Here is a 14653-nt window from a genome sequence, read left to right as displayed (position 1 = left end):
CATCTGATGTGATGTCCGTTATCAAACATTTAATGCAAAACCATTTATTAGCTTTTAAACCATGTCTTCAGTGGCACTATATGTAGTGTTAAGTTACATTATTAACGTTCCTTAGTGTGTTAATTAGGCAATGGGCACAGGTGATGTAGACATGGCCCCCCGCCATCCTTCTGCTTCTCCCCTCTTTCTCTGGTGGGAAACCAAAATCGACTACGTTTGTATGTGCTTGCTGGGCCACTAGAGTCAGAAATTCTCCCTTCCTTAGAAGGTGCTTTCTTTTAGTACAGTGGAGGAAGTTTAAGTTGGGGAAAAACAATTGGGATTTTCAGCCTTCTCACAGGAGTTTTCAGAGTTCTTTTTCTAGGGAAAATAGCTTAATTGGGATGCCTACAGATGTTAACGCAGGGGAAGCCTACCGTCATTCAACTTTAAAAATGTGGAGTACTGAAAAGATGATGGATTTTTTTAGTAGGGTTTTCAACTGAAGAAACATCTTTACCCAGTAGCTAGAGAGTCGGAAAACTTCCATCCACTTCTGGCAGTGCTCTGTAATAAGATGGATGACTTTTCCAGGACCTTCCCAGAAAGCCTTTCTGGAGGTGATTGCATGCGCTCCAAGCCCCATGTACCAAATCTCATGGTAGGTAGGATCCCCCATTCGGGGAGAAAGATGAACATTTGGGCAAAACACCCAAACTGACTTGTTCTGATACTTTGATACCAGAACTTGCCTTGTCAGTTATTGAGTCAAGTGATGTCCCCAATTTCAGCAGCTCCCTCGTACTAGTAGTAGGTGATTGAAAACAATACAGTTTTGTTGAAAAAAATTGTTTTTTTCCTTTGCTCATTGGCTTAAAAGAACTCTGAACATTTCGGGACTCCCAGTGCTTTGGCCGATGTTCCCTTCTGTCCCTGGCTACCGGTCATTCCGTAATGATTGTGGTTACTACTTTATCCTGATTACTGTGTGGTTGTCAGGGAAAAGAGTGGAGTCATATTTTAAATCTTAAAAAGATTGCCATTTAAAAAAAATCCAGAAGAGTAGCTGTGAGAGAACTAGAGCATTTGCAAGAACAGTGGCTAGCAGTCTCTTGCCGGGTTATACCAGAATTAGCCTCGTTCAAGGACCTGTTCTACTGTAATCTCTCCCCAAAAAGTATCTGTACGAATTGAGATAAGAAGTGGATGCAGCTTCTTTCATTACGAGTTTTATGTTTTGTTTATTCCTCACAAAACTGCCCATCTGTGAATGCATTACGGTTGTTCCAGATTTTGACCATGCTAACAAAATGAAGGATTTGAAATGTGGTGATAGTTTGTCAGTAATGCAATGAATGAGGTGAATGCAAAGTAAAGTTGAAGTCCTGCAATTAATCGGAGGAATGTAGAGATGGGATGTAGGGTAAAAAGAGGAGAACTGCAATCTTACAGGAACTTATCAGAAAAAAGCAGGTGTACATCTAAGATTGAAGAGCAGAACATTAAGCAGAGTGAAGAGAATAGGTCCTGTAATCAAAAGAGGAAGTAAAGAATTTGTCAGCCTTCTCTAAGCAGATAATTGGATACCCTCACGGGTGGCGTAGCGCTCTACAAATCTTAAGATTGATTGATAAGAATGTAGTGCTAGTTGATAACAGTGAGTTAATGAGATGTATAGGGACAAAAAAAGAGAGGTGTGGGGCAGCTGGCGGGGCTACACCACAATACGCATGGAGGATGCCTGAGAGTGATCTAAGGCACCACACCTCCTTTGCAAATCTCTGCAGTTCTGGGTGTGTCAAATTAAGCTTGCCAATGGATAGCTTACCCTGAACTTGTAGAGCTTCCGAAATTAGGAAAAAAGAGAAGTTGGAGAGGAATGTCTGTTGTGCCAAAATGGTGTGGCGATTCCAGGCCACGATTGATGTGTTAACCGGGCAGGTGAAGAGAGAGGCCAGTGGCTAAAACAATCTCCCCCAGTAAGTACAGAGATAGGAGAGGTTGGAAAGCATGGAGAGGTTACAGAAACCACCTATAGAAAAACACTGGGGGAAGTGCTGGTGCTGCTGATTGCTTATATCTCAGCAAGCTGCTGCCTGTGCACAAAACAACCCGAAGCATCCCGCCATCGGCAGTAAGAAAGGGACCCTTCATGGAGAAACTTACCCGTGACCTGCTGCTCTTGATCCGAGGTAGTAGCATTATTGTCTGGTAGCCACCATCTTGGATTGGATTGGATTGTTGCACGTCATGGAAGCTCAGGTATGCAACCATGAAGCTGTGGAGACATTGTATGTATCTACTGACTCCCTGTAGAAGAAGAGGGCTCAAACATCCTATAGTTTTGTGAGAATTTCATTCTGAAGCTCCGCAATATAGATTTTCCAGATTTTTGAGTTTCAAAGTGCATGTCACATAAGATCAAGACAGTGAAACCCACCACCAACCCCCAGATGGGTTATAACGCGTCTGATCATACATCAATACACTATAATGATCCTCCATACAACTAAGAACCACGGGATATTTAATTACAAAGGTTCCAAAATTACTCTCATAGCAGACTTTTCTCAAGAAACAAATATCCTCTGCAAGAATTGTTTGTCATTACGGCCTGGTTTGAAAGCAAGGAATACCAGATATGGTCTCCTCAGTCTGTCAACTATGATTTTTACCATAGTAGTCCTGACCCCATGACATACCTCCGTAAAAAAATAGTTGTCCAGAGATTTTCATTTTTGATTTGTGTTTTTGAATCATTGGAAAAGTAATTTAGCTTGGGTAGACATTGCTGATCAGGGCGAATTTTTCTGGGTGGCAGCGGACTGGGTAGGTCGGAGGTGCAGCTCAGAACGGGAGCTGATAGAGACACTACACTGAGTGTCTTGTACTCCGCTGCCAACTGACGTGGCAGGACTATAAACCGAACTAAGGTTGACTGGCATTCTCCAGGGTAATCACCCTAAGGTAGAACTGATGGTAGGTAGCGTTGCACCACACCATTCACTGTAGATAGTTTGTTTTATTCACACGGTCCTGAGGAATCGCCACCTGATCACTTCTGTGACTTATTGAGGCGAGAAACATGTTGACCATCTGAGGGTTGAGCGGAATTTTTGTCACCTTATAACAAAATAGTCGCCCCCCCTCTAATCTTTTTAACCAGGGTGGGAACCTAAACAGAATAAAATGTATCATAAAGGGTTCCCTTACCTGTTTTACATTCACTTCCTACATCTACACAGTACTCGGCCCCTCACACCCACGGCACCAATACGGCGAGGAACAAAAGATCTCCGATAAAGAGCCCCTTAATGGGTGCCCATCGAGCGTTGCAGCGCTGGCCCGACGAGGAGCAGACCCATATGATGAAGCCTGACACCTAGCTTGCTGGGTGTGTGAGGGTCCTAGTTCCGAAAGGAGGTATTCCCCACCTCCCTACCACCTAGAGGAAACACATTTAGTGGCTTAATACACCACTACAAGGAACTCTGTACCCTTCTGGCTTGCAAATTTTTCTGGATTTTTAAAAATGGCGGATGTGTTGAAGTGATGCTGTAATACTCGGGATCCATGAGACCTATATACTACATTTTGGTGTCAAAACATAGGTTTGGGGGTCAAGTAGTCTTGTAGAGACAGAAAATAACTCCTCAGAGCAACCCTTCCACCAGTTTCCGAAATGGCAGCTCTAAAATTGTGTTTTAGCCATTATATTGGTAATTTGTTTTAATATTGTTTTTGTTTCAGGTTTTCCGTTGATTCAAATTCGTAAACATGAGCAAAGCAGGTGGTAGCAGAGGATCTTTACTTCCTGACAGAGTATTGCTAACTACAAAATCTGAGGACTCCTTCAACAAAGAAAAATGTGTCATATGCCAAACTAATCCGAAAGAAAAGCTAACATCAACTGCGGCTGGAGAGAGGAGAGTTCGAAATGCAGCAGAAATACTGCAAGACGAAGCTTACAAAAGTTTGAAACTGGTGGGTGAAGAGGATCAAATATTTTAGCATTGTAACAAGAGCTGTAGGAGGTATACGATGGAAAAAAGCCTGACATTTTTTTGTCAAAAATAGCAGAAACCAGTGAATCACAACAAGAATCTGAGTCTTCTGAGAAAGCAACGACAACCAAACCCAATGCCCATCCACTTAGAAGATCAATGGCTACCCCTCGTACACCTCCAACAACTGATCAGAAAGCAGAGGCTCTTCAATGTGTATGTATGTGAGTCTCAAAAGGCAAACATGTTTTTATCTGCAGGTAGTTTCTTCCAAGATTAAGTTTTCAGCTAAGTAGCTAATCTTAAACAGCGTGGTGAATGTATTTGCAGCGGCTTTGTATGTCCACCCAAAAATAGTGTCCTCAGCTGTTTTGACTCCTGAAGTTCTTGCTGCCAAAATAAGATCACAGGATGCAGTAAAATCAGAAAGACACATTTTAGGAAATGTCCTGAAAGATTTATATTTTGGATTTAATGACTAAATTTGTGATGCCCATAGCTCTGCAAATCATTGGAGCCAACAAGCATGCCTGATGTTGTCTTAACATTTAATACATCATTGTTTGATATCGGCAAAGCAAAACTCTTAGAAACTAAAGTTCTTGAGCTTGGAACAGAAGACGACAACACTGATGATGGCTTTGAAGATGTAAATGAAGAAGTGAAAGAGAATCCCATCAACTGACAGGCTTATGCTGTGCAAATGTACTGTCTTTTTCACATCATGTTTTATGAATTACATCACGGCAAAAAGAAAACTCTGCTACACATGACGACTGCCAACGCAATCCATGACAAGTGCAAAAGTAGAGAGCCAATCACTTCAATGAATAAGTTTGTTGTATCAACAAGTTATGATGACATAGTACTCAGCAAGAACTCATGCTGTAAAATCTTGTGAATACAACAGTACATCACTTCCAAGACACTTTACCACGAATGAATTTGCAATTGCTGCTCTTGATAATTTAGATTTTGAAGACCGCTCTTCTTTCTTTCCAGCACACATGATACTGCCATGGACCTTTTGCAAGACTGTACCAATTTAATAGTTTCTGGAAAACAAGCTGTGTCAGCTGGCTGTAGGCATAAATAAAAAAAAGCTGCTAACCTATAGCCCAACGGCCTTCCCAACATGTGCAAAACCACTACAAAACATCAACCCATCCCGTCTACCAGAAAGTTTCAAAGTGGCTTAGGACATGTCTCTTCTTTTACCTGATCCTGCGGTCCGCAAAACTGATTTAACTGAGCTTATGATATCACTTATTCGGTGCGGACTGATGGATTAAGAAAAGCCTGTTCCTCCATGGGATAGAATTCATGCTCTGATCTTCCAGAAAACCGTCCCACTGAAGAAAATTTAGATTTTTCACAGCCTGGTGGGCAGAAAATCTGGATTTTATTAAGGACACGGAGGCCAGGATTATGCAAATCTCCTTTATTGCGCAGCTCACAGCAGCAACAATGAAGAGATCTAGAACTTCGTAAACATTCCAACATAGTATAAAGTCCATGTGCACATAGTCATCTCCCTTCTTTGTGCAGCGAACAAGATAACTTTAAAATTCTTTTCAAATAACTTTCTTAAAGAAGACATCTGAAAGGTCTCTGAAACCATTTAATCTGAAAGAAAAGAACAGAATTATATTACCAGGGTGGGTTTAAATGTGAAGGGATAATCCTGGCCTCCGTGTCCTTAATAAAATCCAGATTTTCTGCCCACCAGGCTGTGAAAAATCAAAATTGTATGGCATGACACGGAGGCCAACATTATGCAAGTTCAAAGTGTATTCAACACATTATCAATAGCATTTGTTACAGATTTAAAATAACAACTTTTGAAAATCCATTCATTTGACCAGTCTGCGGCCCTAAGGATATCTTGAAGGCCACCACCCAAAACAAAGACTTTTCAAGCTGAAGCACCTCTAAGAGAATGGGCACCAAAAATGGAAGTATCAATTCCAGCTTCTTTCATAACATCCTTAACCCATCTAGCTAAGGTGGGGGAAGAAACCGCTCTATGAGGGGATCTGTGAGATATTAATAATTGGTCAACAGAACTTCTCAACCCTAATGTTCTTTTTTTCGTATTCTAACAAACACTTGACAACACACAAGCTTTCATTCTGTGGAAAAGATGGGTAGAAGACCGAAGTTGACATAGTTTTAGTCCTTTTTTTAAGGAAGAAACAAACTCCCTCAGGTTGAAAAGCCCTACTAGAGATGTCTAGGGCTTTGACGTCCGGTGTTCGTCTGAAGGAGACAAGGTACAATAAAACAGTGAGTTTATAGGAGAGTCTTTTTAACGAGAGGGAAGAAATCTCACCCCAACTTGTAATCAGTCTAAGAACGTCCCTGACATCCCATAAGGCGGAATATTTGGGTAAGGGAGGGTTTAAGACACGCATACAACGCATGAGCTTTTTGGTTAGTAAGTTCTGACCTACCGAGGTACCGTCTACTAGGCAGTGACCTGCTGCAATGGCCGATCTATAGACGTTAACGGTACGATAAGCCAGGCCTGACGCGAAGATATCAGACAAGAAATTAATAACTTGAATTATACCGACTGAAATGGGATCGTAATTCCGTCGAACGCACCAACAAACCCATTTACGCCAAGCCAGTCTATAAGCTTTCCTTGTTCCAGGTGCCCATGACTCTGATATGAGTCTGAAAGCGTTCTCCGAAATTCCTGGCAAGCGCCATTGTCTCCTGAAATCCTCCAAGCCATCAATGACAGGAGGCCCTGAATCACAAGGGGGTGGCGTTCTCCGTGAGGACCCGTGATTATCGTCCCGAACGTAGGAATGAGTATTGGAAAGTCTATGCTCATTTCCATTAGAATTGGAAACCAAGCTTGGGGTCTCCAAAGTGGGGTTACTACTACCACTGGATCCTTGTTTCTCCGAACTTGAGTAAGAAAGCGTGGGAGCTTGGCAAAAGGAGGGAAAGCATAAGGGTTCAGACCAAGCCAGTTCTGAAGGAAGGCATCTACCGCTAAGGCCTGAGGGTCTGGTCTCCAGCTGAAGAAATTCGGTAGTTGAGTGTTGAGTCTGTCTGCAAACAGATCTATTCCAAAGGGACCCCATAAGGATTGAATGGACAGGAAAACTTGTCTGTCCAGTTTCTAATTGCTGGAATCTTTGAAATTCCTGGAGAACCAGTCTGCTACCCCATTGTTCAGACCTGGAATGTGTTCTGCAATCACTGAGATGTCTTTGTTGAGGCAATAGCCCCAAATATTCTTGGCCAGGTCCGAAAGACCTTTGGAGTGAGGACCCCCCATTTTGTTCACGTACCTCACAGCAGAAACATTGTCCATGCGGAGCATGACTGAACATTTGATCATGTCTTTGGTAAAGCTCCGGATTGCAAAGGATCCTGCTAGTACTTCTAGGCAGTTGATATGTAGCTCTTTCTCTTGGGAAGTCCAAAGGCCCCCTGATGATGAGTTGCCGCACGTGGCACCCCATTCCCCTAGGCTCGCATCGCAATCTATTATCAGGTCCGGTTCCTCTCCAAAGATGGCTCTGCCGTTCCACGCTTCTGCATTCCTCAACCACCAAAGTATCTCTTTCCTGGAATCTGTGTCCAGGTACACGATCTGAGAGTAAGAAGGATTGTTTCTCAGGGCTTTTGCCTTGAGCCTCTGGAGGGCTCGGTAATATAATGGGCCCGGATATATGGCTTGGATAGTCGAAGACAGGAGGCCCAGTAATCTGGCTAGGGACCTTAAGGGGAAGGATTGTCTCTTTAGAATTTTCCTTAACTCTTTCCTGAGTTTTCTTAGTTTCTCCCCGGGGAGTTTTAATTCTGCTTGAACTGTATCTACCGTAAAACCAAGGAACTGAGTGACTTGGGTTGGGGTTGTTGAAGATTTTTTGGTGTTTATCACGAAACCCAAGTGTTCTAAAACTTTTATAGTCAGGGTTGTGTGTTGAGAGGCTACTACTTTTGACTGTGCCATTAATAGAATGTCATCCATATATAAAATTAGTCTTATTCCTTTGTTCCTTAGCGAGGCCGCTACTGGGCGGAGGATCTTGGTAAAGCACCAAGGGGCTGAGGATAGGCCGAAGGGGAGGCTTGAAAACTGCCATAGTTTTCCTTCCCATAGAAATTGGAGGAATTTTTGGTGCGCGGGCCAGATGGGAATGGTGAGGTAAGCGTCCTTTAAGTCTAGACGAGTGAGCCAATCTCCTTTCCTTAGGATGTCCCTGAGGAGGTAAATCCCCTCCATTTTGAAGTGGCGATACACCACCCATTGATTTAGTTCTTTCAGGTTTATCACAGGTCTCATCTTTTTGTCCTTCTTTTCTACTAGAAAGACATTGCTGATGAAGCCGATCTCCTTCCCTTCTCGTATCGCACCTTTTGTGAAAAGGTCCTTTACCTCTTGAGAGACTAGGGCGGAGTCTTTTTTTGAAAAACAAATTTCCCTGGGGAATCTTCCCTGTATGGGTGAGTCTATGAATTCTATTTTGTAGCCCTTGACAGTATCTGACACCCAAGGGTCTTGAGTCACCATATTCCAGTTCCCACAAAATAGGGCTAGTCTCCCTCCCACCTTTGTAGGGGTATCTAAATGGTCTTTGGTTAAACTTACCTGCTGGAAAACCTCTTTGTTTTCTTTCGCCCCTGAAGCCTCTTGAGCGGAATCTCTGTCTCTGGGGATAAAATGAGGACTGGGCCGGGAAGCTAGACTGGGGAAATCTTCCTCCCCGTCCCACGAAGGGTCTTGATGAAAAGTTTCCTCGGCCGGGGAGTCGACCCCGCATTCTCCCGGCCCTGGTAAAAACTCTGCTGTTAAAAACTTTTTTAATGTCCTTTTGAGACTTTTGGATAGAGTTGAATACTCCAACGTATTTGGCCATTTCTTTGATAAACTCTTCTCCAAAGAGAAGCCCTTGGGAGGACGGTCCCCCTTCTTTGGTAGCCAGTTCCACAAGCTTTGGGTCAATCTTTAGGAGCACACTTTTCCGTCTCTTATTAGAGAGTGCGGTGTTTGCGTTGCCTAATAGGCAGATTGCTCTTTGCCCCCATTGACGCAGCTCTTAAGGGTCTATGGGACTGTTATTGAGGTAGCCTGTTTCTGACAATTCGAATATTTTAGTCAGTAATGTCTAGCAGTCTATCTTGACAAGATTTAAGACCCTTGTCAAGACCTTTTCTCGGGTCTCTTCCTGTTTTGGCAATGAATGCCACCACCTTGTTATCAAGGTCGGGGGTCATAGCTACCTTATCAGGGAGGGAGGGCCGAGGGCATTCAGATCTCAGTCGTGATCTTACTTCTTTGGGGATTTCCTTACGGAGCCAAAATGAAAGATATTCCCCAATGTGTTGGGAGGGGACCCATTTGGGGGAGAGGGGTTGCTTAATAAGAAGTGGGTCAAACATGCACTCTCCAAAGGGATCGAGGATTCCCATAGTAGACCCTGAGGCCTTAGATGCCTCACCTGGTGTATCCGCAATTTCGCCTTCTTCTTCAGAGTCAAAGTCTGATGAGCAGGAAAGGCCGATCTCATCCACTTCTTCGTCAGTATCAATGAGGATGGGGTAGTTCGGGCCTTTACTCTGCCCATCTATTGTGCCCGAGGCACTGTCCTTGTCACCGCCAGCGCGTGAGCTCATAGTAGCAGGGTTTAAGTGTTTAGCTTTCTTGTTACCCTTCCTACCCTTGTGAGGGTTATCAATAATTGGTCTTTTCCTTTGTATCATGTCTTTCGGTTCACCCTGAGAGGTTGAGGGTGGCCAGCTCCTGTTGGCTAGGCTCTCAATTTTTTTATTGATGGTGTCGTCTAGAGAACCTATTACCTTATCCAAGGCTTTGTTGATTAGTCCTTCTATTTTGTCTTCCATTGTGCTGGAAGAGGGATCTGACGACATGGGTAGAGTGAGAGCAGCAGCACAAACCTAGGAAATGAGTAATGGTAATTAACTGTCACGACGCTTTGAAAGTATAATCAGTATAAAATGGTTGTTTGGGCTCTCAAAATGGAAGTTTGTACGTGCTAGGGGTCTTTCTTCTAAAGAATTATGCATTTTGAGTGTAAATGGAAGGTTAGTTAAGGGTCTTTCCTCTAATCTAGACTGGTAGTCCTTTTTTAGTTACAATGTCCTTTGTAAATCTCTAAATGATGAATAGTATCGTAGTCCTTTTTCTATTGCCCTTCTTGTCTCTCTGTCTTTTTTAAAAAAAAATTATTAGTAATGCCGTGGAGGAGTTGACCGGTGGGGCGAGTTGGTAAGTAAGTCTAATTTAATGCTCTTTATTTATTTATAACAGGGTTTTGTAAACGAGACTCCGTGAATTCAGACAGAGGTTTTTCTCGTCTCTCGTCTCCGTGGCACCCTGCGCGGCCTCCCGAGCTTCGGGTCAGGCCGCAGGGTTACCACGGAGACGAAAATGCTTATGCGTCGCTCAGTACGGGATCGGCGTTTGAAAGACGCCGGTCCCGTGTGAGGAAATCCTTCCCCGGCCTTAAAGAGCTGAGGGAGGGCACAAAAAGGGGGGAGGGGGGGAGGCGGACGGTAAGAGTGCCTCCGTTCGATTCCCTGAGATGGGGAAAACACTACAAGACGGAGCGGGAAGGTCTCCGTCGATCAGGAGAAAGCTCGAGTGTAGGGGAATTCAAAATTAATCCCAATAGCTCGGGATAGGCAAAGCAAGGATCGTCACTCGCAGCACATGAGGGGAAGCGCTCGAAATGAGGGACAGTGAGATTAGGTTATAAATGGAGCTAGTCTATGAACGGAGCATAGGAATCATAAGTCAATAAAAGAAGAAGAATAAAGAAATTCAGTGTTGAGCAGAGGGTGGTGGAGGAGAGGAGGTACACTCATCCATTTAGCAACCACCCACGTCAATCGCCAACGCATTCAACTAAGCAAAGATTAAGTAAAAGTAAGCTACAAGTACTTATCTTGTGAGCAGCAGCAACAAAGAAGGGAGATGACTACGTGCACATGGACTTTATACTATGTTGGAATGTTTACGAAGTTCTAGATCTCTTCATTGTTGCTGCTGTGAGCTGCGCAATAAAGGAGATTTGCATAATGTTGGCCTCCGTGTCATGCCATAAAATTGGGTTTTACCAGCAAAACCATCTCCAGTCACAAACTACGCAACAGTATACACAGCTCTAAAGAAATTTCCAAAATGTGTGTGCTTAGCTTGAAGACCAGCCTATCCTGACAATTTTCTGCGATCAAGGTGTTGTCTGAATTGTAGCTGACATTTTTATGAGCAATCCAGTAGAATTTGATGATCTTTATCAAATGATGGGCATTTTTTATATGGCAAAAGTTGTGTTGCGGTGTACAGGAAGCTAACTCGGTGGATGTGGCATAGACAATGTACTTATTGAGTCTGAAATCTTTGGAAGTACAGAGCGGAACTAATTATGTTCGTTTTTTACAAGGGTTGCTCATCATATCTGAGGCTATAGAAAAATTGCTTTGGAATGCTTCCTGGAACAAGACGAATTAGGTTTTGCATATCTTTTCTCAGGAGTGAACAAGGCACAGGGTGCACTTCATTCAAAAATCATAATGCAAAGCCAGGCAATGTTCAATAACTCAGTTCACAATCAGAAAACCTGAAAACCAAGCTTGTGGAGTTTGTCAAAGAATGTGAAGAAAAATCAGAACTTTGCAAGTAATGGGGAAATATTTGACACATGATAGCTCTAGTGAAAAACCTGATACGTGCTGATCGGAAAGGTGATTGGGAGCTGCACGTGAAGACTGTGGAGTCACTAATTTCTGTGTTTTGCAAATTTGATTACATAAACTACCTGAGATTTGGGTCCAGGTATATGGAAAGAGTGAAGAAACTAGAGGTGGAAGAAACATACCTCTACAGAAAATGCATCCAAAGACATTTTGTGGTGAAAGAAAAGGAAGTATCAATGCTGTGGCTCCAGATATGAACCTGGAACAGATGATCCAGAGATCACAGAAAAGCTCCAAGGGAATTGTTGGTCAGAAACGTAAAAGTAAAAATGTTGCTCAATGGCAGCCGGTTTACCATGAAGTCCTTTCTATTTGCAATGTTTTCAGAGAGATGACAAATTCAAAATTAATGGACCATCATGAAACTGTTCCTCACCACAAACTTGTGGGAAAGAGAGGGGAACGTTTTAATAAACTTGTGGACCACCTTCTTCATTTTATGCAGCATCAAGGAAACCCATTTGAAAAGACTGAGCCTGTACGGCTACACAACTTCCTGACCAAACAATATGTGGATAAATATATAAAGACATGTCTACTAGATGTCCTGGAACATGGATCAGAACTGAAGCAGAATAGATTTGTACTGAAAGAGATGAAGCTGTTTGACATAATCACTAAAGCTAAACTTCCACGCTTTAATTGCCATATTAAGAGTTTCCAAACAGCCTCTACAAAACAGGTTACAAATACAACTTTCCCAGGCACATGAAAAGATGGATGTAGCTAAATAAAGGGGTGAATTTATCAAGGACATTCTGTCGCATGATCTTCTTCCAACAAACATATTATTTATTGTAGATGCTGCAACCAAACCAAAAAAACTTTCACCTGAAGAATTTCAATTTAAAAGGTGTCCTCATCGAAAACTGCTGTTGTTGTGGACTATATGTCACAATTGCGAATGGTTAAGTTTTCATACATGCAAAACTTTGGAGAGGTCATTCAGACTGTTCTACAGATATCAGTCAGTGTGCAGCTTGCAAGAACTGCACATTGTCTTTGACAGTTATCTTGAACTGTTTGTCAAAGAACGTGAGAGAATCAGAGGAATGTCTACAAGTGGAACAATTGATCTTGCCTGCATCAAAACGTTGACACCTATACCCTGTGCAGCTTGATAAATTCTGGTCACCAGCATCACACAAGATGAACTTGGAGATGTTAACTCTGCAAAACATTGCTGATGCTTCAGTGAACACTAAATTCCCAATTAACACAAGTGGAATGATTGTCAATGATTAGTTGGTGCCTGCAGAGATATATTCAAAAGGCACAGGCCATATTGTTGAAGGACTTAACAGCAAATTGGAGGAAGCTGACCTTTGTGTTGTGCCACATGTTGAGTGAACTGTTTGAAATGGTTCTAGTAGAGTCATTGTACTGTCAAATGACACAGATGTTATTATTGCTACTTAGATTTGTTGCAATGTTCATAAGTCAAGGATTGTCAGTGTTATGAATACATTATGGAACATTCGAGAAAAGACCCTTAATCCCACTTCACATTCAGTACAAGAAACTTGACCCAGAGACACCCAGTGTTCTTATCAAGGCACATATTCTTACGGGTGATGACGCTATGAGCAAAATTGGAACAAAGCTTGGAGATTTCACTGCTGAACCAGTGAAGTTTCTAAAAGGATTTGCTAAGACAAAAGAAGAATGGGATTTTAAAGACTTGTAAAAATACCTTTTGCGTGTGTGGAAAATTAGCTCTGACTGTCACACATTTGCCGATCTTCGGTACAGTGAGTTCAAGAGATCAGTCCCGCTAAGTGACCTTCCACCAATGTCATATTCCGTGTGTGGACACATTAAAAGAGTGTTCTACTTGATCAGAAAATGTGTAAATGTTTTGGATCATGCATATGTAGAGAAAGATCTGTGTGAATTTGTTTGGGAAGATATTGATGGGGTGCTAAAACCTACAAAACTTCTAACACCTCTACCCATAGAACGTACACGTACATGTACTTGTAAAACTTTTGCTACAAAAAGATGTCCCTGTCGATATGCTCTTCTAAAATGTTCAACATTCTGCAAATGTACCACAAGCAATTGCCGAAACAAATTTAAAAAAGTGACTAAGAAAATGTGTCTAAAACAGGAGTGATAAACATTATTTTTTTTTCATATACTGATCATCAACCATTATTGTTTGTTTCATTTCTATATATGTCTCTTCTTCCTCTATTATTGCCGCCATTTTGGAAAATGGCAGAATGGTTGCTTTGAGGAGTTATTCTCTGTCTCTAGAACCCTCTCTTGACAACAAAATGAAGTATATAGGTCTCATGGTTCCTGAAAAATTCCATCATCACTTAAATGTCGTCCATAAAAATTCGGCCCTGACCAGCAATGTCTACCCAACTTAATTTACTCCTCTAATGATCCAAAAACAAAAATCGAAAATTAAAATCTCTAGACAGCAGGTGTTTTTTTTGGAGGTTTCTCAGGGAGACGGGATTATAGAGGGTAAAATAAGGAAATTCCATGACCCGACGGACTTAGAAAACTGATTGAATTTCTTAATCCGATCCATAGGGACATGGATGCAACATCTTCGGAAAACACATTTGAAATCGGGCAAACCACTTCCAATCCCCCAACTCAGAAGAAGAGACAACTTCAAGGACAGAAATAAGCATGATCCTACCTCAAGTGAACAAAACAAATCTAGGTCACTCTAAAGTCACTTTACACTCTACATGACTACTTGTTTATTCTCAAACTTAAAAAAAAAAAAAAGGGACCAGCTGGTAACCTTTTGAAACATACAAGTGAATACTTAGTTGCACTTTCAAAGTAGTAAGGTAGTATTTTTATTGTTGTACCTTACAATGTATAATGTCTACTTTTTAATCATCATATCGACATCCGCGGTACAAGTAAGTGTATCAACACAGAAAGACCTTGCCATGCAC

At 42.1% G+C, this 14653-nt stretch overlaps 1 protein-coding gene across 3 annotated transcripts in view; it reads left to right on the top strand.

Moving 5' to 3' along the window:
• GAS2L3 (growth arrest specific 2 like 3) overlaps nt 1–14653 on the top strand; it is a 242004-nt gene that overhangs the window by 194406 nt on the left and 32945 nt on the right. The window lies entirely within an intron of this gene.

Source organism: Triturus cristatus, chromosome 4_1 (assembly GCF_964204655.1).
Source record: "Triturus cristatus chromosome 4_1, aTriCri1.1, whole genome shotgun sequence".
NCBI classification, from domain to species: domain Eukaryota; kingdom Metazoa; phylum Chordata; class Amphibia; order Caudata; family Salamandridae; genus Triturus; species Triturus cristatus.
Note: the sequence above shows the minus strand (reverse complement) of the source record. Positions and strands in the feature narration are given on the sequence as shown.